The sequence below is a fragment of the Chlorocebus sabaeus genome, chromosome 21 (assembly GCF_047675955.1).
Source record: "Chlorocebus sabaeus isolate Y175 chromosome 21, mChlSab1.0.hap1, whole genome shotgun sequence".
NCBI classification, from domain to species: domain Eukaryota; kingdom Metazoa; phylum Chordata; class Mammalia; order Primates; family Cercopithecidae; genus Chlorocebus; species Chlorocebus sabaeus.
In genome coordinates, this window is record NC_132924.1 from 124,449,186 (window position 1) to 124,470,840 (window position 21,655).

A 21,655-nucleotide genomic window follows, 5' to 3' on the forward strand; every position below is an offset into this window, starting at 1 on the left:
ATCAGACAGTAGAAGGCATGTCCTGTAACCAGGTCCACCTATTCCCAGCTCAGAACTCTTTCTATGAAACTCCACCACCTCCTTGGAGTGGCTCGGTTCCAGTAACAGAAAAACAATTTGGTATCAGAGGCTATAAAAAGAGAGCTTTTCTTCCTAAAACAAGTATCCTTGGCACAGTGCGACCTCAGGGGAAGGAAGGAAGGATACATAAGGATTTGTATAGTCCTGTGATTCATTCCCCAGACAGCTTACCATACTAACTTTCTCTTCAAGTTCTTCTTAACTAAAAGTAACTCATGCTGTGTTGCAAGGAAGAGGAAAGTCTAAAAAATGCCACCACCAAATGCAATCACTCGCGTTCTTGCACTATCCACATTTTGGAGTCATATACAGCTCCTCCTGCCCCCGGTCCCCTACTTATCCCAATATTTCCCCATAGGATAATAGACTTCCTAATGTTTGCAATCAACTAATTTGTGTATTCTTGAAGGATGGGGACGGTTTTACTCACATCTTAGCCCTGACAGCAGGTGCTAAGTGTGTATCGATCAGATGCAGTTCTGACCTTCCAGCGTTTCTGATGTTTTGTCTTACAGAACTCCTTTGTTGATGCAGCTGGGATACCCCAGAAAGAAGACAGACAAGAGTGCAAATACAGGACAAATAGAAAGGCTGCCAGTGGCAGGGGCCCACAATGGCCCCCACCTCAGGGTAAACTTGAGGTTTAAAATATCAGGATCATGATACAACATTCCTGTTTGATTCCGACTGAGGAAGCAACACATCGAGGATGGTTTGCATTCTCCGCTCCTGCTGAGTGGACCCCAGCACAGAGAGCACCATCTGGAGCTGCTGGGCCGTGTGTCCGCCGAGGCCAGGGCCCCTCCCTGGCATATTCAAGCCCCCATGTCCCTCAAGCCTGCGAGAACACAGCCTGCAGCAGGGAGGGAGCCGGGGGCTGAGCCGGAGCCCCAGCTCTGTGATCTGTGATCTGGGGCATCTTGGGCATGTCTGGACTTCAACTTTTCATCTGTCAAATGAGAGGGTTGAACTAGAGAACCTGTGAAGACGCCTTTTAGCTCACACATTCTCTGTTTTTACCCGCCGAACTGGACAACAATAGGTGAGATCAGGAACATTGTAAAGGAACCCCACTAGATTCAGAATAAGATGCACGTTCTCACCTCCTATCTTCATCATCAAAACAATTTCCTCCTACTCTCAAATGACCAAAGACTCTCCACCGCTCTCAGAGCCACAGGGCCTTTGGGTAGAGTCTTGGGGCCTGCACTGCGGGGGAAGGAAGGAACTTCCTCTGCTGCCTTCCCAATGCTATCTAGGTGAATGGCCAGGACCCAGCGGCATTTCTGCCTTTCCATCTTCACATGTGTCTTGATATGCCTCTTAGGTTCTAACCCTTAAGGTTTCTCAACTGATTGTTCAGCTCCCTCAATCCTAAGGGCCTGGGCTGTGGGATCGAGTGCTAGGCGGGTTCTATCAGATGCTTAGTGACCCTGGGACAACTGCATGTGGCATCTCCAGCTACAGGCCCGAGGCCCGTAGTTCCCACCTGGACCCTGTCCTGCCCACCTTGCCTGCCCTCAGTCACTGCCCGGGGAGTGGCCCATAGGCTCTGACCATGGCTGAGTGGTGACTGTGGCCTGGAGCTCGCCACAAGTGGTGATGGCCTTGGCAGGCCCCTCTGCTGGGAGGCACAGGGGAGGTGTCTCCGGACAGGCCGGCCTTGCGCAATCCCCAAAACCACCAAACGGGCAATTCTTGGTACTGATGGGTGGCAGGAGGTGACCAGAGCCAGGTCAATTGGAGCCTTTGAAAAACATTCGTGTTATATAACCACTCTCAGAAAAATAAGGAACAAATATTGAATCACTGGAACCAGGCAGCAGGGGAGGGACAGTGGCCAAATCTGGGAAGGCCTAAGCTCCACTCTCCGAGAAGTTCCAGAGCCATTTACTTTCCACAGAGGACACAGAGTTTCTCACTGCAGCCTAAGCAACTTCCTGATGTCAAAAGAAAAATCCAACTGTTTTTCACTTCTGCGGCCACCCTTCCTCCCCGGCTCCTTCACCTGGTGGTCCTGGTTCCCAGAGCCACCTCGGGGCTCCCCCTCCCCGCCCCACAAGGCCAAGGACCCCGGTCTGGCAACCTGAGCCTCCCCTGGCTTTGAGTAAGTCCCCTGCTCCACCGTATTCCCAGTTCCTCATCTGGCCCGAGGCCACCTGGGGCTTCCCTAGCTCCATATCAGTACCAGACATGAAACTCCTTTTGCTCAAAACCAAATAGCTGCAGAATCCCTGGCCCAGAGTGCCCAGGAGACCTCGATCCTCCCCACAGTTCTGCATTCATGTCTTATATGGAGTGCGCCCTTGAAAATCCAGGAGCCTCCACTTTCCAGTGTGTAAAATGAGGCCATCATCCTTCTTATCATGGGCTGGTGGGAAACCAGACCAGAGGATGTGATCAAAGGCCATTCCCGCAGTGTGAGCCCCCATGGCGCTGGGGATGGCAAGGGCTGCTGGCCGAGGGTACACTGGGGCCTGATGATGAAGGCCGTGGGGAGCGACAAAGGCATCATCACCGGGGCAGCCAGGCCCCTCGTGTGGCTCCCCACAGAAGCCAGGGCAGTTGCTCACACTCAACCAAGGCCTGAGATCGGGTTTCAGAGGCTTCTGCAAAGACAATGGCTGCCCCCTTATAATTAGAGAGCTGTCTTTATCCCTTTCCCAAGGTGAAAGCCAAGATGATTCATCGCGTGTGCACAGCAGTTCTAAAGAGGATCACAGCGTGGCTGTTGCCGGAGTCTCCGGCTCTCTTCTTGTGCAAAGGCCAGCCGAGGTTTTCCCTGCCCACCCAGGGCAGCCTTTACTTGACCAGAGCTCCATGGAAGTTTGGAGGGACCCCACTGGCCTCCTCACGTTGTGGTGGAGGATGCTCTGCAGGGGCCAGCAGTGCCTCTTCTGACCAGCTGGGGGTGGCCATCCTAACCGTCCTGACCTCAGGGCTTGTGCTGTGGGATTCCTGAGAGCCCCTTCCTAGTTCAGGGCCCCAGGGCAGGCTCTTACAGGCAGCTGCTCCCAGGCCAGGTTGAGTCCAGCCTCTGCTAACCACACACGCTTGTCTTCTTCCAGCCTGTCTGAGATCCCCCAGAAGGAGGGAGAGTGGGGGGCAGGGGCACTACCTAGAGGCGCAGGTTGGGTGGAAGTTACAGGAATCTGGGTCAGCTCACAGTTCATGAGGAAGGAGGCCAGTACCCAGGAGGCCCCAGGACATGCAGGTGTGGGGCGTGTTTGCATGGTCCATGCAGCCGCCTCCTTGAGGACCAGCGGCAGGCAGCCTCCCAGCTCCCTTCCAAGGCTGTGGCCTGGGCTGCAGGTTGCCGCCTCCATCCAGAGTAGCTGTGGTCTCCACAGGTGGCACCCTACGCCTCAGCCAGGGGACAGGGGAGGGGATGTTATGGGACAGGGAGCGCTGGGCTCCACTGACCACATCCCATTGTGGAGTTGGTAACGGCTAATTTGATGTGTCAGCCTGGCGAGGCCATAGCACCCACTGATTCAATCAAACGCCAGTCAGGTGGCTGCCGTGGGCGTATTTGCAGACGTGGTTAATATCTACAATCAGTGACTTGAAGTGAAGCAGATCATGCTGGATGATGTGGGTGGGCCTCCCCCAATCCGCAGCAGGCCTGAAGAGGGAAAACAGAGGGTTCCGGAACGGGAAATTCTGCTTCATGACTGCAGCATCGACCACCTGAGCTTCTAGTCCATCTGCCCAGTGGATTCGGGACTTTTCAGTTCCAATCAACGCATGAGCCAATTCCTTCCAACAAATCTCATATATACATATATATATATAAAACAATACTATGTATATATTAATCATGTTATATACATTAGATATAGTTAATATGTGATTATATCTCCTTAATATACATATTTTTCTTAATATATATAATATATGTAATTATATATATAATATATGTAATTATAGATATAAAAAATATATGTATATTAAGAAAAATAGGAGATCTATATGCTTGGATCTCTCCTCTTGGTTCTCTTTCTCTGGAGACCCCGCCTAACACACAGCCCCAGGCCTCCTCACCCCAGCTGGTGGGGACACACAGGGGGCGAGTCCAGGGTAAAAGCAGGCCACTGTTTGGAAGCTCTCAGCCTTCCCTGCATAGATGGATGGGGTCCATTCAGTCATCAGGTGGGCTCTCCGTCCACACTATGGCTCTCCGTCCACACTATGGCTCTCTGTCCACACTATGAAGCCTTCACTTTGCCCAGGCCCCAGTGAGACACCCAATGGCCCCAGCTGGACGAGAGGACAAAGACCGATGTGAAGGGCCATCATCTTGGCAGTGCTTGGAGAACAACAGGAAATAGCCAGATGCCCTGCTTTGACTGTCAGAGAACATTCACGGTACGTGAAGGGCAATCACAGGTTTAGAAAAGCACCACGATCACCTTCTAGCCTCATCTCTGAGCCTTGGCAGCAGAGTGGGGCAATCCTCTTGCCTTTGCAAGCTGGGTAACAGTCATGCAAGTATCTGTCACGGCATCTTGTCACCCTGTCACTGAGGGCCTGTCTCCTTCCACACCCTGTTGGAGTTCAGCAAGGACCGCGTCTCATTCACCCCTGAGTCACCGGCTCCTCCCAGGGCTGGATTCCATGAGCCTCTGTCCTTCCCCCTTGCAGAGCTGACACTGGGAGAGTGGTCATAAGCTGGGGCGTAAATGACTGAGGATGGCCCAGGGGCCAGTAAACACCAAGACCTCAGGATAAGGGAATGACGTCCTCATGCGCCACCTCCAGCCCCTGTACGGAGGGACAGCCCTTCACTTCTAGGGCTGTCTTCAGCTCTGACAGTATGATGCTATTAAGACAGGGTGTGAAGCGGCCAGCTCTGGGGTTCTGGGGAGGTTTTATTGGCTCACAAATAAAATGCCAAACCACCAGCTAATACGAGCATAGAGTCCTCCGTGGGCACTAACGACCCAAGGGAGAGGCCCCGAGGCCCCACACCCTGCCCGGCTGCCAGCTGCAGCCACACCCTCCAGTCGTCGGCCGCCCAGACTTCAGAGAGGAAAAAACCAGCCACGAGGTGAAAGTGAGCTGGCCCCGGCCTGACCTCTGCCGCACAGGCCCAATGGCCCTGGTCAGATCTGAGGCTTCCCCCACAGTCAGCTTCCTGCCACCCCCCACCCCCCACAGCCGCCTGGTGCTCCCCGCTGGGTACACATCCAGCAGTTTTGGTTAATGCTTGAAGACAAACTGCAGGAGGGACGCCGTGAACTACAGTAAAATTGGGCACCCCGGGGACATTTCTGTAAGGTCACAGAGCTGCTGGCTGGCTCGGAGACACACCCTCCTCTACGTAGGAGGACCTTGTGTGAGACAGGACACCTCTGAACGAGGGCTCAGGGACCTCATTTCTGCTCCCCAACAGCTACCCAAGATGTGGCTTTGGGATTCGGCCCAGAGCTGAGGCCTGCAAAGGCTTCCACGTCAGTGCTTTCAGAATCTCAACTGTCTATATTTACAGAGCCATATATCCAAAGATTCTTCCCCAACACTTTCTACGGGTACCCAAGGATTCCTTCCACTCCGTCTTGTTTCACCCACCTGCTCCGTGCCAGGCACATTATAGATCAAAAGGTACAGGGAGTTCAGAGGAAGGAGGAAATACCACGGACTTAAAAAGCAAGCCAGCGCTTCCCACGCTGAGCGTGGTGAATAGAGGAGCTTTCATGTGTCTCCTCACTTCCATCCCGGGGTGAGCCGGCCACTCCCGAAGCATCTGGCCACAGCTCTTCACACTGACAGTCCCAACTTGTTAGTGGATTATGAAATCAATGTAGTGGATTGCACAACCACCAAAAACTGAATTACAATAAGAATGCGTCTCGTGGTTTCATGAAGCCTGTGTCTCAATGATTCACACACACATAGAATAAAATGTACCTTTTGTTTGTTTTTTTCCCTGAGACAGAGTCTTACTCTGTCGTCCAGGCTGGAGTGCAGTGGAGCGATCTCGGCTCACTGCAACCTCCGTCTCCTGGGTTCAAATGATTCTCCTGCCTCAGCCTCCTGAGTAGCTGAGATTACAGGTGTGCACCACCATGCCTGGCTAATTTTTGTATTTTTTAGTAGAGATGGGGTTTCACTATGTTGGCCAGGCTGGTCTCAAATTCCTGACCTCATGATCCACCTACCTTGGCCTCCCAAAGTGTTGGGATTAGAGGCGTGAGCCACCGCACCTGGCCTGTTTGTTTGTTTGTTTGTTGAGATAGAGTCTCACTCTGTCACCCAGGCTGGAGTGTAGTAGCGCAATCTTGGCTCACTTCAACCTCCGCCTCCCAGGTTCAAGCGATTCTTATGCCTCAACCTCCCAATTAGCTGGGATTACAGGTGTGCACTACCATGCCCGGCTCATTTTTCTATTTTTAGTAGAGATGGAGTTTTCCCATGTTGTCCAGGCTGGTCTTGAACCCCTGGGCTCAAGGGATATACCCGCCTTGGCCTACCAGAGTGCTGGGATTACAGGCATGAGCCGCTGTACAGGGCCGGAATAAAAGGTACTTCCTATTGTGTTGTGGGTGAAAAAGTCTGAAAAATTCTGCATTAGATGAGCTTTGAAATTGTGCAGGTAGATTTCAGGGAACAGAGAGGAGCTGACCTTCTGTCCCCAAGGTGTCACCAGAAGTGTGGAACAATGGGTACCATCTGTCCTCCTCTCCTGGCTGAAGCCCTCTGGCCCCTCTCCATACTTTGTGCCCAGAAATATGCATGGAGTTAAGAACACAGAACATCACATCTCTTTATTACCACAAGGATGTGGTGATTCCCTCCCTCCTCACCTCTCACCCCCCACATCTGCTCCTCCCCTGGCCCTTTGACCTGCAGGGCAGCTTGGCCTTGTCTCCAGGCCACCCCAGACCCAGAATAGCAATTATACTTTTGGGGACAACCACCCGCCCCAGCCGCCTGCCGAGCAGTGCCTGTCAGCTTCTGTTCCCCACTGGCCCAGGCCTGCTGCGGATGCCCTCATCTCTAGCACCTAAACCCAGAGAACTGGGCAGTCACGGGGTGTTAGGATGGAAGTGGTCTCAGAAATTCTCCAAGGCCCTTGTGTTACAGGTGGGGTAACAGATGTCCAGAGATTCAAGCAAGTTGCTCAAAACCACATGGTAGAGCCGTGACTCAGCCAGAACCAAATCCTGGTCTTGCAACTTCTAACCAAGGTCTCTTTTGATTACGTCATGCTCTTCTAGCTGCTTCTTTCTAGTTTATGTTTCCACTACATAAGCCGGTAACAGCAACTCTAACAAGATTGCGACGCGCTTGCCATACCCTCACATGGGCCTGGCTATACTGGGCACATAGCAAATGTCATAATTCTACAAAGCCATGCTCTGACTTGGGTTCTGTAGGCACTTTTGCATCTTGTCTCCAGCGACAGGACAAAGCCCATGCTCCAAATCCCTTTCTGGTGTCATTCATTGTGTGTGAATCTGTTACTTCCCCAGAGCCCTTCAGCCTGTGATCTCAGCCATGCAGGCAGCAGCTGCTCCAGGAACTCCCCAGGAGCCATGGAACCTGTCGTGTCCTCCAGACTGACGGGCGCGGACACTCTGCACGGAGGGGCTCCAGGTGCCGCCGGCCAGCATCTAGCCAGCAGCAGATGCGTGGAGACCAGCCAGGCCGGGAGAAGGTGTCTGCCACTCCCCATTCCAGGCCACACCACCAGGGCCACTCTGCAGGCAGCTCCCAGGTGGGATGTGAAGACGCCTGGCAGGTACGCCGCCCCTCCAGAACCTCACACCAGCCAGAATCCCTCACAGACGGGCTGACGACACTCGAAACAGCCACGCTGCTAGCTCGTTTACAATTTTGCTTTTTGGTCTTTTTATAAGTTTAACTCTTGTTTAAAAAGATAAATTGAACCTCTACCCTCTCAGCAAGGCAGGCCTGGATATAGATTTCTGCCTAACCAGCTGTGTCATTTGAAAGTCACCTCCCATCTCTGGTCATCAGTTTCCTCCTCTGAGACAGGAGGTGTCTAGACCCTACCTCTCCAGCTCCTCCAAGGCCTTCCCAACACAGATTCTGTTCCAGGCCGTCCCTCCTCCTAGCACTGCAACGACACTCCTTCGAACACATCCAGGTGGGCACCAGGGCTGCGCTGGTCACTGCCACCTGGTGGGTACAGCCTGTGTTCAGGCTCCAGGGCATGAGCAGTTCCAGGACAGCGCAGGACGAATGCCGAAGGAAGTGATAGCAGCCGGGGCTTGGGTGAGGGAGGGAGGGATGGGCAGGTGGTGCACAGGGGATTTCTAGGGCGATGAAACTGCTCTGCATGAGAGTGTAATAGTGGACACACAACATCACACACACAACATCACACATTTGTCAAAACCCACAGAACGTACAACACCAAGAGTGAGCCCTAATACCGACTATGGACTTCGATTAATAGGAAGGTATCAATAGAAGCTCAATGGTAACAGACATGCCACCGTAATGCAAGACACGAACAACAGGGGAAACTGGCATGGGGGCTGCAGGGTCAGGGAGGGGCAGATGGGCACCCTCTGTACTTTCTGCTCCATTGTTCTGTAAACCTAAAACTGCTCAGAAGTAAAATCCACTAAATTTTTAAAAAGCAATAGCAGCAAATAGCCAGAGAAGGCCTCAATTTCATCTGCCAAACAACTGCCCATCACGCCAGGCCTGGACCACCCACCCAGCTCCTCGGAGACACTGAAGGTCATAGGTTCACCAGGAAACGGGAGCTGGAGAGGTCAATTCTTCCTGTGTCCATGGCTTCAGGTCCTTCCAGAACACAGAGGAAGGTGCACGCCATGCTCCCAGGCTCAGGGTCAGAAGATCGGTGGGATCCGGTCTGAGGCTCAGCGCTCAGACCAAGAAGATAAATGAGATTAGAGACACTCGGAGATGAAACACCTTGCTGGGGCTGGGCAGCAAGGAAGCTGGGAGAAGGGTCTGAGAACCCAGGTCCCCATCTCTCAGGCCCAGGCCCTTGGCCCCCCTGGCTGGGACAATGACGACCAAGTACAGAGGTCTCCAGATGGAAGCCAGGGACCAGCTGCAGGCACCAGGTGGCCTCAGAATGTGTGGGGCTAGAGGACCCCTCACAGGGCTCGCTGGGCAGCTGGTTCTTTGGGGAGACCACGTGGTGCAGAAAAGCTTGAGTTTCTTGGTTGGGGACTCGAGGCTGCAAACCATGGCGCTAATGAACCTAAACAAGGGAATTTGCTAGGTTTTCTTATTTTTGGTGTTTTGTTGCCAAGAAACTCGTTCTGTTCTAGAGGGGCTTGTTACATCAGGAGGCGAGGGAAGAAAACTGCTGATATGTGAGGCCAAAGTCACCAGAGGAGGAGAGACTTCCAGATCAGCTGCTGCACCAGCGGGGAGTCAGGTACAAAAAACAGGGGGTGGTTTGCGGCTTTGTTTTTCCAAAAAAGAAAAAGCAAAAAGCCTGCATCTCATGTCCTAGGAATGGGGTTAAAAGTCATCATCTCTTAGGACAGAGTTTGGACCCCTCTGTGAGCAGGGCCTGGTCACTGAGGTGTCCCTGACTCGTGTCCCATCCTGTGTGCAGGATGCAGTCCCTATGCAGCCCAGGCCCCTCTGCAGGGCCTGGTGGCTGCTGAGAGGCAGGAGGAAACCCCTCCCTGAGTGTGGCCTCCGCGTGTGTCACCTACATCTGTCAGAAGGGTTTGGGACCTTTCTTTCTCATGGAGAAAGCGCAGAAGATTCTGGGTCAGGTCCTGTAGGACATCCCTAGAGCCAGAGGACCATCCCCTTTGTGTAGTTTATCCCCGGCATTGCCAGAGCTTCTGGTTTCACTCTTGGTTCTCACCAGTGGATCCCAGAAGCCCCCTGGATCATGAACCTCTGCCCTTTGCACTCATGAGGCCCAGGGACACCTCCCCCTGCTTGTGCAACACGAGGCTGCCACGTCCCAGGTCTTTGTACCCAAAGTGAGTGGACTCTGACCTTCCAGATGGCCAAGGGTGCCAACATTTCCCAAAGACCTGTTTTCAAATGAATCTGGGAGACAGCCTTTGGAGAGGTCCATGAAGAAGAAAGGGGAACTCCACAGGTGGAGGGAAACCGAAGCTACCTGGGGGATACTCCCCGCGGCCCACCTGGCCCCCTCTTACTCTGCACTGCCCTATTTTCAAGGCTTAAAGGGCAGAGTCAAGAGACCACAGTAGGTCAGTTCTCCCCAGCCTATCTGCGCGCCCAGCCTAGAGAAAGGAATGAACATTGAACACTGGGCTGGGCTTTTGCTGGGTTGGTGAGAAGTGGCATCTGTGTAACCCAAATTGACATTTGTTTTCTGTAGTCTGTGGTGTTCCATCGCAGCCCAGAGTTAGCACTTGAGGTAGCATCGTGTGAACTGCTTCTCAAACTGCAAGTAGGACATAGGTCATAAAACCCACGGAAGACACACAGGTTTTGCTGCGGCTGTTCATGGAACAAAACCAGAGCTCCAGGAGTTTTCTGGGATGTGAATATCCAATAGGTCATGATGTGAAGTTCCTCGCGTGGCTCTCTGTCAAAGTCTGAAAGCCGTTGCGGAAACGGCTCAAGGCATGGCGGGCACAGGGGCTCCATGGCGTGAGTGGTCCTCAGGACAGCCACTAGGAATGGGGTCCCTCCCTGCATACATATGCTGTCTCCGGTTGAGTGGGTGAATCTGTTCCTCCATCCTTGAGTTTGGGCAGCTGTGCTCAACAGAAATGCAGCAGAAACCATACCACCTGACTTCTAGGTTAGGTGAGAAGGAACCTCGCAGTTCCTCCTGGATCTCTTGTAATGTCTGCCATGGGTAAAACCAGCTGCCACGTTAGGAATCTGCACCAAGACCACCATGTTATCAGGAAGCTCAAGCCAGCCACATGGAGAGGCCGCACGGATGGAGGAAGAGCTGCACAGCCAGCCCAGGGGCCCGATGTGAGAGTGAAGGAGCCTCTAGGATGAGCCGGGCTCAGCCGCCACCTGACTTTTCAAATAGGAGAAACCCCCAGTGAGAACTCAGCTGAGCCAGATGACCCCTAAATCCAGATGATTTCAAATCATATTTTTAAGTTTTGGGGTGGTTTGCTATGTAGCAATAGGTGATCTTGTGACAACCCTGGGAAAGTTACTTCATTTCTCTGTTTTTTAATCCAAAAACTGGGAATCATGGGAGTTCCTACTGGAAAATGAATTAACATATAGAAGTACAGAAACACATATGAGTTAACAAAGACACGGCTGTGATGCCTGGGACTCATCTGGAAAACATGAGTTATCACTTTAAAATACTTTGCTGAGTTTAGGGGCAATATGCTACAATGACTGAACCCCGGGATACCGCAGAGTCTTCCTTCTCAGAGATTTCATGAGAGGAAAGAGGCAGGTTCCACCTTACCGGTTTGCCAAGATCCTTCCCCAATGTACAAGTGAAAGGAAGCTCAGGAAGGCAGAATGAAGGGACACATCAAATCCTTGGTGACGGTTTGGGACAGGCCGGGCACAGTGGCTCTTGCCTGTAGTCCAAGCACTTTGGGAGGCCGAGGTGGGCTGATCACCTGAGGTCAGGAGTTCTAGACCCGCCTGGCCAACCCTGTCTCTACTAAAAATACAAAAATTAGCTGGGCGTGGTGGTGGCTGCCTGTAGTCCCAGTTACTCGGGAGTCTGAGGCAGGAGAATCGCTTGAATCCAGGAGGTGGAGGTTGCAGTGAGCCGAGATCGCGCCACTGCACTCCAGCCCTGGCGACAGAGCGAGACTCCATCTCAACAACTACAACAACAAGAAACAGTTCGAGACAGAGAAAAATCCCTGTAAACTTCAAGCCTTTTGGGGTGCTCTCGGGTGAGCTCCTAAATTGCTCAAGGGCTAACTTCCTCATTTATTATTAAAAGAAAAAAAGAAAAAGGCAGAGGCCAGTGATGAAGGCTGGCGATTTCTGGTCTAGGGTGAGAGATAACCGAAAGTAACAATGGAGGCTCTCGCAGCGCTCAGAGGCACTCAAGGAGTGGAAAGGAAATTGCACATTTCACCCGTGACTGCATAGGCAATCGAGAACAGCAAGCCTCTGCTTTCAGCTGGAATGTTATCAACTTCGGTCACGCTGATTATCTCATGCTGATCAGGAAGGCTGGTACCAGGAGTGAGTGACTAAATGAAGAAATTACTAATTAACAAATGCTTGGGTGGACAATCTTTCAAAACTTAGGATCAATGGAAGGAGACAGAAGGAGTCTTGGGAGGATTTTTAAAATATGCCAGAACTGACTGGGGACAGTGGCTCACACCTGTAACCCGAGGACTTTGAGGCCGAGGCAGGTGGATCACCTGAGCTCAGGAGTTCGAGACCAGCCTGGGCAACATGGCGAAACCCCATCTCTACTAAAACTACAAAAAGTAAGCCGGGCACGGTGGTGCATGCTGTAGTCCCAGCTACTCAGGAGGCTGAAGCACAAGAATCGCTTGAACCTGGGAGTTGGAGGTTGAAGTGAGCCGAGATCGCACCATTGCACTCCAGCCTTGGAAAAAAACAAAACAAAAAGCCAGGGCTCCTAATGTACTCATTTAAACATCACTTGTGTCCACACTGGGTTCGGAATTGCGCTGCACATGGGATATACAAACGTAAGACATGGACCCACCCTCAAGTCTTAAGGTGGAGGTGGGGGAGGGCAGAGGCTGTAAAGGGTCAGAGGGACCTTCTGGAGCGGCGGAAATGTTCCAGATCACACTGTGGCAGTGGTCACATGACTGTGCACATTTACGACAATGCACCTAATTGTATACTGTCAATCGAGGGGCATTATATGTAAATTATACCTCAATAAAGCTGACCAAAAAGTGGCCAGTCAACTACCAGCAGACCCATGGGGTAGGGAAAGAAAAACAAGCAATCTACAGAACGTGGGAAAATGCCTATATTAAGAATCCTGGAATACTCCACGTGCTTTTTCAGGCAGTGGGAGCTGAATTTTCAGGAAGCAGCTGTGCTGTGGGTGATAGTCATACTTTATTCTCTAAAACTCTCCAGTTTCAAGTGGCCTCTTGGTGCCAAAGCACCATGGCGTGTTACACCTATCAGATCGGGCACAGTGCCCCTTCTTCCCAACCTGTGATCTGAAATGGCCAGCACTGCGCCTTCCAGAACCCAGCTTAGATGCACAGTTGCCACAGAGGTAGGAAGAATGATTTGTTCACCACCAAAAGCCCAGTTTCTCCAACAGGTAAGTCCCAGCAGGGTATGATGTCCCAAACCTACACAACCGTTTCCACCGCCTATTCCCGGGCCCCTCACTTGGGTCAAGGCAGCATTTCAAAGGAAGCTAAGAGAGAGAACTTGTGCATCCAAACCCTTCTCTGACTTGGCGGGTTATTGGATTAACTACTCTCCGAAGAAGACCCAAAAGGCCTAGGGGAGAGAAGAGATAAATCTGGATGCGGCGGAGACGATGGCCAAACAGAAAAATCACTTGGCGAAGAAAAGTCGGTGGAAGCCTGTAGTGGGGACCTGGGACATGAGGGAAGGGCCTGGAGGAGGGAAGGGGCTGAAGCCATAATTTCCTAACCCCTCCCTACAAACTATGCCCTTCCCTCTGCCCAAGTAAGTACAGGGACCGCCCTGCAGCAAGAAGACAGCGGATATTTAAATGTGAGGAACCCTGGCCACAGTGGGCTGGGCTCCCCCCCCATCACCTCGTGTCCTCACTCACTGCACTCCAGACTTTGTCAAAGTGGTGGCAACTAAGTCCAGTGCCAGAGATTGGATGATGCTCAGGTTGATTTCATTGTCAAGTGCCTCTGGCAGGACTCTAGTTCGTTGACAGTATTCCAGACAAGGCATAGCTGGCTGAACCGCAGTGCCCCGGCATTTGGGATCGTTGGGATCATCATGCTCTTTAGAGTCTTTTTTTTTTTTTTTTTTTTTTTAATTGCACAAGGATTTACTTATCTCTCTTCATGGGTGAAACTGAGTTGGTGGGAAACTGCTAGACTCAATGACCAATTGGACTGTAGGCAAGAAGGCCCATGATCTTGCTCTTCAGATAAAAGAACAGCAGGGAAACAGGAGGCCTCTCTCCTGCAAAGCCGGTCTGAAGTGCACACAAGGCACGGCTGAGTGCCTGGTGACGTGCATGCAGCAGGTGGGCGAGACTCAGGAATGTGTACTGTAACAAGGGAGTCTAGCGCAGGTTGTGGGGGAATTTGGAGAAACACGAGGGGCCCTGGGCCACCCGTTGACATCTTTTCTCCCCACTCAGGAGAAAGTAGGGGAGATGGTTTTCATAGATCGAGTTGGGCTTTGAGAAGGAAAGTGAACAGGAAAAAAAAAAAAAAAAGAAGCCTCAGAAAGCGCCCCCTCCCAAGACTGTCCTCAGAGCTAACCACGACAGATGGCCGCGCGGCCTGAGGCTCGGCCTCCAGGCAGCCAGGGAGGAGCAGCTGCAAGTCCTGCAGCCTGTGAGACCCCCGAGGGGCCTCGGCCAGCATCCAAGGCTATCCTAAGCCTTGGCTATCCTAACGCCCCAGTGGGGCACGTAAAGCTCCTCACGCCCAGGCCCAGACCCAGGCCTGCTGGGAGCACAACTCTCTCCCACGCTCCCCCTCCTCCACTCCAGGGCCACCCTTCCTTCCAGTCTTCCCCGTGGAGTTCGCGTTGGAAGATGCCAGCGAGCATGTCTCGGGGCTCTACGCCTTGCGCAGATGAGTGTGGGGTGACTCAGAGGAAGGGGGTGGTGGCAGATGCCTGCAGCTGGCTCCCAGCCAGGCTTTGCCATCCTGCATAAATGCCTGGCTTGGGTCTTGGCCTAACATTAAGGGCAAATTCCAAGAGGGGCGAGTGGGCTTCTTGAATCTGAACAAGTCTGCTTTCAAAACAGGTGAATCCCTAGGCCAGCCTAGCCCCTTCCCTCATACCCCTACCCCGAGATGGGTGCAGCATCAGCAGCGGGGATCATCCAGAAACTCTCGCATTCCACAGCAGGTGTCAGAATGGGCCTCATTCCAGGGTCGTGGTGGCCGCTCCACCTGGCGAGCTTCGAAGGGACTCTGGCAGGCCCTTGCTGCAGGGTCCTCCCGCCGGTCTTCTCAGCACAGGAACGTTGCCTTCACATTGGTCTTCTGTTAAAAGCATGTCATTCCTGCTTGCTCTTCAGACACAAACACCCACTCCAAGGATACTCCGGGTTCCCCGCCAGCTCACTCGACTCTGACGTGGCAGCTCTCACCGGGCTGAACCCAAATCAAGCACCGTTTATTAGGGGGAAGCTCCGTTATCCAGAAAGCTCACCTTTGAAGAGCTACCTATTTCCTGCCAGAGTTGTGGAGGGAAGGCCTTAGGTACTAGAAAACCTCAGGGAATTTGGGGAATAGCAGTTAAAGGTTATCATTCTTACCTATTTGTTTGGATAAGTAGTAATCACCCTTCGGATGCTTATTGGTGAAAATATTTCTAAAAGTGTCTCTGCACATTTCCCTGCTTTGATGAATGGAATGGGAGGGCAGGATCTAACCATCTGATGGCTACGGTTTCGGGAGAGTGCCAGAGCCTCCAGGTCAGCCAAACCGGAGCCACAGGCAGAGTACGAGCCACAGCAACGGGCCCCGAGAAAGAGCCCCACACCTACCATGGTCCACGGAAGATGCTGCTCACTGGCCCCGGGTTACCTGGAGTCTTGTGCACTCTCTTTACACCAAGCGAAGCTAATATTTTGTTTCCTTCCCACTTTTTCTCTAACACAAGCCACCCCAGTTCTCCCTTCTGACAACATGCAAGTGGACCCTAGACCTTCTAGAAAAGACTTAGAGCACCCCCAAATGCTCACATTTGTCAGCTGCAATTCCACCCCCAGTTAAAATAGGATTCTGAATGTGACTTGGCCAATGCAGCTTGCAAAGCAAGAACGTCTTCATTTAAGGTCAAAAACACCAGCTGTTTGGGTTGTGGGAAAAGAAAAGCCCACACGGTTTCAGAGGCTTGGTGCTGCGTCTTGTTGTCCTCAGCTCCTGATTCTGCAGCTGGGTCTGTCTCCGAGCACCAGCAAAATCCTGGCCTAGGAGCCCCCAGACTCTAAGAGCCCATGACCAAAAAGGAAAGGAAAGCCAAGTTGGGAAGAACCGGGGCCCCCAACTCCACAGCCCTCCACTCCGCCCAGAGGGCCCACCCTGGGCTGCCTGGAACCCCCTAAAGTTGCCACCCCCACAACACAGTAGTGGGGCAATTCCTGGCAGCGCCTGCAGCCCATGGGCTGGCTCTGTCCCCGCAGCCCCGCCGAGCGTCTGTTATCTTATTTACTGGAATCTGCACAGCCAGGCTCTAGCTCGCTGGTGACTCAGGAGCTGCAGCCATTATCACCAGGCAGATGGCAGACTCCCTAAAAGCAGACATTAAACAATAAAATGCCACTACATACCTTACCCACAAAATAAAACCAAAACAAACACCTAAGTCTGGCTTTGCTTTTCTTCTGCTCTCTCCCTGCCTCCCCTGTGCCAGAGCACAGGGGGAGAGGTGCACGGGGTACCGAGGAGGAGATTTATGATCGAGGAAGACCATACAGACATGCCCAGTGACCTGCAGAAGGTGGCAGTAGCAGAACCACCATGGGACCCCAGGCGGCGGAGAGGGCAGACCCTGTCCATGTGTGACAGGTGGGGCAGAACCACCAGCTAGGACAGATGGGATTGGAGCAGCAAGGGAACTACAGGGACCCTGCGGAACCCAGAGCCTTCTGGCCCCGGTCACCTGATGAATAATCAAAGTGCTAAGACCTGGAGAATTCCACCAAAAACTCAGTTGCTCCCACTGCTTTGGAAGGCATTCTGCTGGGTTCTGCCAGGACAGGCCACAGCTGAAGGCTCACCTGAATAAATAGGACCTCCTATTTATTAAGCATCTATTATGTGCTGGCAGCTGCCCCCTAGTCCTGTGAGGCAGGTACTGTCTCCATTTTTAGAAGAAAAATCAGGCTCAGGAGAAGGAAATGATTTGCCCATGGTAGCCAGGGGGTGAACAGCAGAATGCTCTGCCAGGCCCATGCCACGAGGCCTCTGGGGTGAAGAAGGAACACCCCCAAGTTCTTGGGGCCAAGGACTCTGGAGTGAAGAAGGAACACCCCCAGTTCTTGGGCATCAGGTGCTTTTGATTCCATTCTATTTTTCTCTTAACTCGAATTTCAGTAATTGAGGCTAGAGCTTTGCAGTCTCACATTAAACCCTTTTAGGACTCCAGGGTCTTAACTCACACTCGTGGGAAGGATGTTTGGTTCAGGCTGATGAAAGGCTTGGCTGGAAAGTGCACAGAGCTGACAGGTGTGCAGAGCTGACAGGTGTGCAGGGCTGATGACAGGTCAGTGCCCTGTCCCACTGGTGCTGGGCTGCTGAGGCCTCAGGACAAGCCTGCCCACTAGGAAGGGACGGAAGGTATCGAGCCTTGAACGAGCCACTTGCCTGTGGGTCCAACCTAGGTTTCCTGCTAAGTCACCAGCCCCCAACAAGAGCTAAAGGCAAGTTTTCACTACCAGACAATTTACCATGTGGCTTATAAGTGCAGTCGGAGGGACAACTTTGGAGTTGTCTGAGGGCCTGAGTTTGAGCTCCAGTTTGCCATTTACTGGTTATGCAATCTCAGTACATTATTCAAATTCATGGAGTCTCAATTTCCTTGTATAAAAGGGAAATTTCCCAGGATCATCATGAAAATTATAATAATTAACATTCATGAAATTGCCACACATGGAGCCAGGTGCCTAATCAATCAATAAATATTTACCAAAATACGCAATACAAACAGCTAACAGCAGTGCAAGAGGTAACGTGGAGACAGATCTTTCTAAGAAAATAAGACCCCTACCTGACTGCATTAGGATTCATCATTTCAATCCACCGACAAGAACTGAACACAACTTAATACAAAGTAATGCATAAAAGTACAGGTATTCACCTTTGTTAGGCCCGGGCTGAGTCTGAGAGGAGGTAAGGGGGTTTGTTAGAAGGGGGTGTGGTGAGACTGGTCTATGGGGCATCTCGTGGGAGGAGGGACCTGAATACTTTTTTTTTTCTTTTTTTTTTTTTGAGACGGAGTCTCGCTCTGTCGCCCAGGCTGGAGTGCAGTGGCGCAATCTTGGCTCACTACAAGCTCTGCTTCCCGGGTTCACGCCATTCTCCTGCCTCAGCCTCCCGAGTAGCTGGGACTACAGGTGCCTACCACCACGCCCAGATAATTTTTTTGTATTTGTAGTAGAGACAGGGTTTCACCGTGTTAGCCAGGATGGTCTTGATCTCCTGACCTTGTGATCCACCTGCCTCGTTCTCCCAAAGTGCTGGAATTATAGGCGTGAGCCACCGCGCCCGGCCAGGACCTGAATACTTTTAAAGGAAGAAAAAGATCAATAGTTTGAAAGAGCACTGTGAGGGAGTTGGATAAATCCAAGATGGATTCCATTAGTTAACAGCCGAGCTGAAAGAATAACACAAAATTAGAACCCGCAGTTCCAGTGACCCCTGGTTATCCAACACTATCAAGTGAGGAGGTCAAGCATCTTCCTCTTGTTGGAAAGGCCAATGCCTGGGACACAGGACTCAAGAGTTTGTTTTGCTAGAGTGTTGATGTTTAATTTCACCCTGGGACAGGACCTGAAGAGAAGCCAGAGCTGGGATAACAAACACAAAGACCAGGCTTAGGGACTGGGTCCACCCAACCTCAGTCCACCAGCCTCCATTCCCCTCCACCACCCACCCCACTTCAAAGGACCAGGCTGGACTGCAGGACACCTGGCTTCTCTTTCCAGCTGAATCCCTTTGTGACTTTAGGCAAAGAAGATTAAATATTTTAGATTTTCAATTATGTTCACTGAATTTAACCATTGAACCCTCAGTTTCCTCTTTATAAGTGTGTGCCTCTCAAGGTCTACTACTGCTGGGCTGGAAAAAAAAAAAAACCACCTGAGATTTCTCTAGTCCTTGGAAGTTTCCATGCAAGTTGGGGAAGCAGTTGGAAGGTGAGAAGCCCCCAGACCTAAGAGGCCTACTGTGAGGCCTCTCTGGTGAACTGGAGCCTGCCCAGGGCGTGTGGAGCCCCAAGGTGCCGGCTCACTTTGACTGCATCCCAGGGAGCTTCCCCCTCTCACTTATTCTCACCTATCACACCTAGCAGTCCCCGAATTCTCAATTTATGTTTTGGGGCCTCCTGCCTGCATCCTGGTTGTATCCCTAGGCCTCTCCCCATCTTCCAGCACCTACAGTCCGTAACGCTGTCAACGCTGGATTCCCTGCTAGCCCAGGCTTCTTCAATTGTTTACTATCACCTTTGCTCTCCACCTGGGTTGAAAATTCAGATGCACAGAATCAAGCCTCCCCCCAGGAGGAGGGTCGAGTGACCCCTAGGTCACTCCCAATCACCAGGACTCAAGGTCCCTGAATCACAGACTTGAAGCAGACAGATAGCCTCTGGCTTATGGAAGGCGATTGTAAGGAATGAAAAAAAAAAAAAAAAGAGGACGTGGCTTACTCAAAGTGCCATGCATCAATGTCAGTGGAGGGCGAGAAGAGGGACACTGGGTGAGCTCCAAATCTAGCACTTTCCAGCCTGCAGCTCTACTTGTTGCTGCAAATTCACTCAACAGTTAGGGTTTCTGGTTCCCAGCCTCCCCCTCCTCCTCTCCACCAAACAGTGCAGACAGCCCATGGTTCAGTCATCGAGGAGGCCATCTACCATCTTCTCTTCCTTCCCTTCCTCTCTCCCCCACTCCCCTCCCATCTGCTTTTTCATTGGATTCCCCACAACTTCAGCAAGCAACAAGTAAGCTGTTGGGCTCCACGATCTGCAGGAGGCCAAGATACCCTTCAATGTGCATGGGGTCAAGAGAGTCCCCAGAAAACGGTGGGCCATCCCCAAAGCCCCCACATCATCCCCAGTCTTTCCCGTTTGGGCCAAATGTATTAAGTGATGACTCAGGAAAGGCAAGGCCTGGCAAAGAATGACAACTCCGCTAAGATTTCAGCTCCAGTAAGGGGAATTCAAGCCAGGGTGGGACGGCAGGGAGGAGACCCCGTGCCCAGGACCCAGTGTGTGCAGCAGCTCTGCTCAGCCTGGCAGCCTGGCAGGGGAGGAGAGACAGACTCAGAGAGGAATGGAGCTGAACACGCCCACACACGCGCCACCTTCACTAGTGATGCTCTTTAAATCACCCAGAAAAAGTTATGTAAGGAGAAAACATACAGCTCCCGTGGAGAGAAGGAACATTTTGTTCAGCCTTGGGGTATCTGATTTAATAAGAGGCTCCTGGAGAACAAAGCGACAATTCAGCATCAGTCTTGCACACCAAGGAGACAAAGCATCGTGAGGGGGAAAACCACACACCCAGGGATGCACAATCACCACGCATTTAGAAAGCCAGCTCCCGCAGGTCTGCTTACTCAGCCCCAAGGGGTCCTGGAGGTCCTCTCTTCCAGATGCTAATAAGCAGTGCAGGCTTGTAAGCTGCTGGATGGCAGGATGCGAGTGGCAGGGACGAGCGGCACTCCCAGCTCTGACAAATCCTGCTGCTTCACTCGAAAGGCCCATCAGAGAAGGGGTTTCCCAGCCCCTTCAGCACAGGCAATTTCTAGGGTTCGGCTGTGCTCCGAGCTGCTGCCACTGCATGTCTGCAACAGATGGGGACTGGAGCTGGGTGTGTTCCCAGTCCCCAAGGCAGCGCAACAAGCGGCTGGCAGACAGCATGGGCTGGCCTGAGACAGCACAGGCAACGGTCTTGGTGGCTGGAGCTGGTTTGCTGCTCAAAATGCAGGCAGAGCTCGGGCAGATTCCCTCATTGATGGGACTGCAGCAAACTGTCATTCCCACCTGTGTCAGGGGCTGCTGGGGAGGAAACTCCTTACCACACGGCAAGCCAGCAGGAGGGAGGGCTGGACCAGAGCTTTTAAAAAGACAGGCAGCAGGATGGAGGGAGGCAGGAACAGAGGCCGATGATGCAGCAGTGGATAGCTCTGGGCTCCAGGTCCTCTGGCCAGCACAACCCCTGCACTGTTCCCATCTAACTTCAGGCAAAGGCTTCAGAAATCTGAACTCCCTGGGGATTCCTGTCCTCGGAGTATAAAGAATGAGGGTTTTTTTTTTTTCCCCTCTGGCCAGAAGGATGGGTGAGGCTTTCCAAAAGGCCCTGCCAGTGAAGTCCCCATCTACAATTCATTCCCCCAACTCCAACCAGCCGGCCTACAAACATCATCCAGGAGACAACATGGTCTCTGCCCGTATCAGCCATGCCTCTGATTTTCTGTATTCTGATGCTTTGATACCTGGGCCTTGCGGATCCTGGAGGGACTGCCCTCCCACGGCTGGGCAATTCCTGGAGACAGTAAGAAACTCACCTGTGAGCTTGCTTGTCCTATGCAAGCCAAACCACACAGACCCCCTCCTCGCCTCCTCCTGGGGGCTCTCACACCCTGGGCCACCACCCACTACCCTAATCACCCCAGGGCAGGTATCAGACAGCTAGGGACAGCCCCTGTACCCACAGTCCCCTAAAATTCTTCACAGAAACCACAATAAAGGCTCTTGCCCGCATCTCCCTCTTGCTCCCTCTGCC

At 52.3% G+C, this 21,655-nt stretch overlaps 1 protein-coding gene across 2 annotated transcripts in view; it reads right to left on the reverse strand.

Annotated features, from left to right (window-relative positions):
- Positions 1-21,655, reverse strand: part of PRKAG2 (protein kinase AMP-activated non-catalytic subunit gamma 2) — a 323,168-nt gene that overhangs the window by 238,985 nt on the left and 62,528 nt on the right. The window contains exon 1 of one of the 2 annotated variants that reach the window (XM_073009507.1): positions 20,487-20,931. The exons of the other annotated variant lie outside the window; for it this stretch is intronic. The gene's annotated coding sequence lies outside the window, so the exon portion shown is untranslated. Of the gene's footprint in view, positions 1-20,486; positions 20,932-21,655 lie in introns of those variants that run through there. 2 annotated transcript variants of the gene reach the window in all.